At 41.8% G+C, this 2181-nt stretch overlaps 1 pseudogene; it reads left to right on the top strand.

Moving 5' to 3' along the window:
• Positions 1 to 440: 440 nt before the first annotated feature.
• On the top strand, positions 441 to 1500 carry LOC114635264 (annotated as a pseudogene).
• Positions 1501 to 2181: the final 681 nt, after the last annotated feature.

Raw genomic sequence — 2181 nt, 5'->3', positions numbered from 1 at the left:
AGACACTAAAGCTGATTCTGTATCTTGGCTCATGAATCATACTGAAAGGAGCTGGAAGGATAGATATATCTTCCACATCCTGAGTTTTAATTCTCTTTGGATACATACTCAGTAGTGATATTGTTGTATCATAAAGTAATTCTATTTCTAGTTTCATGAGGAGCCTTCACACTGTTTCCTTAATGACTACAGTAATTTCTGATGCTGCACACAGTACACAAGAATTTTACTTCTTTATGCATGTGAATATTCAACTTCTTTTCATAATAGCTGTCCTAAAGAGATGAACTGACATCTCAAAGTAGGTTAATCAGCATTTCTTTGATAATTAGTCATGTTGAGTATTTATTCATATAGTTGTTTAACATTTACTGATCTTCTTTAGAAAAAGCCTATTCTCGAGCGCGAGGCTGGGGAGCGCTGAGCCGCGCGTCGTGCCCTGCGCTGCCCAGACTAGCGAACAATACAGTCAGGATGGCTAAAGGTGACCCCAAGAAACCAAAGGGCAAGATGTCTGCTTATGCCTTCTTCGTGCAGACATGCAGGGAAGAACATAAGAAGAAAAACCCAGAGGTTCCAGTCAATTTTGCAGAGTTTTCCAAGAAGTGCTCTGAGAGGTGGAAGACAATGTCTAGCAAAGAAAAATCAAAGTTTGATGAAATGGCAAAGGCGGATAAAGTACGCTATGATCGGGAGATGAAAGATTATGGACCAGCTAAAGGAGGCAAGAAGAAAAAGGACCCAAATGCCCCTAAAAGACCTCCGTCTGGATTTTTCTTATTCTGCTCGGAATTCCGCCCCAAAATCAAATCCACAAACCCTGGCATTTCCATCGGAGATGTGGCAAAAAAGCTGGGTGAGATGTGGAATAACTTAAGTGATAGTGAAAAGCAGCCTTACATTACCAAGGCAGCAAAGCTGAAGGAGAAGTATGAGAAGGATGTTGCTGACTATAAGTCTAAAGGAAAGTTTGATGGCGCCAAGGGTCCTGCTAAAGTTGCCCGGAAAAAGGTGGAAGAAGAAGAGGAGGAGGAGGAAGAGGAGGAGGAAGAGGATGAAGAGGAGGAAGATGAATAAAAACTCTGTCTCTTTGTGAATACCTTAGAGTAGGAGAGCGCTGTGATCGACACATCTCTTATTTGAGTCGTGTCTATTGCCCTTGTTAGGTTTAATTACAAAATTTGATCACGATCATATTGTAGTTTCTCAAAGTGTCAGTGGTTTACATGAAGTGGCCGTGGGTGTCCAGAGCGCCCTGAAACTGTATCAAAGTTGTACATAGCTCCAAACATTTTTAAAATGAAAAGGCACTCTTGAGTCCTCCTCACTCAGTGCACTTTGCTGTTGGTGTGACAAGGCATTTGAAGATGTTTCTGGCATTTTGTTCTCAACTCGTAAGGTAGCGTTAACTATATGGTTATTGGCTAGAAACCCTGAGTTTTCAACTGTACATATCTATAGTTTGTAAAGAGAACAAAACAACCCAGGCAGGTTCTTGATGCTCCTTGTTTGGTGTGGAGGCTGTGAGGGGAAGATGCCTTTTGGAGGGGGCCATAGCTCAGGGCGTGCACTGTGAGGCTGGACCTGTTGATACTGCGGTGGGCATCCATTTAGCTTCAGGCTGTCTTGTTTTTGTATATAGTGGCATAGCATTCTGCTGACATTCTTAGTTGTGGAAAGGGAGAGGGGTCAGCTGGCATGAGAAGTGTTTGGAGTTTTTTTCCTTAGTTAAGTGCAGTAGATTTTAAACTTTTTAAAGAAACTGTAGAACTCATCATTGTCAGCAAAGCAAAGAACTACTGCATCAATGGAAGTTCAAGAACCCTCTGTACCTAAACGCAATTTGCAACATTCTGTTATTTTTTGTATGTTTAGAATGCTGAAATGTTTTTGAAGTTAAATAAACAGTATTACATTAGCACACACACACACACACAAAAAAAAAAAAAAAAAAAAAAAAAAAACCTACTGTTTCTACCGCCATGATAAAGTACCATGATCAGAAGCACCTTGGAGGGAAAGGTTTTATTCCAGCTTGTAACTCTCAGATCACAGTCCACCATGCAAGGAGCTCAGGGCAGGAACTGAAGCTGAAGCCATAAAGGATGAAGGGTGCGGTACTAACTGTGGGGCTTGCTCATGGCTTCCTCAGCCTGCTTTCTTCTATCAGCCGGGCCCCCC

This window comes from Grammomys surdaster, unplaced genomic scaffold, assembly GCF_004785775.1.
Source record: "Grammomys surdaster isolate TR1022 unplaced genomic scaffold, NIH_TR_1.0 75929, whole genome shotgun sequence".
NCBI classification, from domain to species: Eukaryota; Metazoa; Chordata; class Mammalia; order Rodentia; family Muridae; genus Grammomys; species Grammomys surdaster.
Note: the sequence above shows the minus strand (reverse complement) of the source record. Positions and strands in the feature narration are given on the sequence as shown.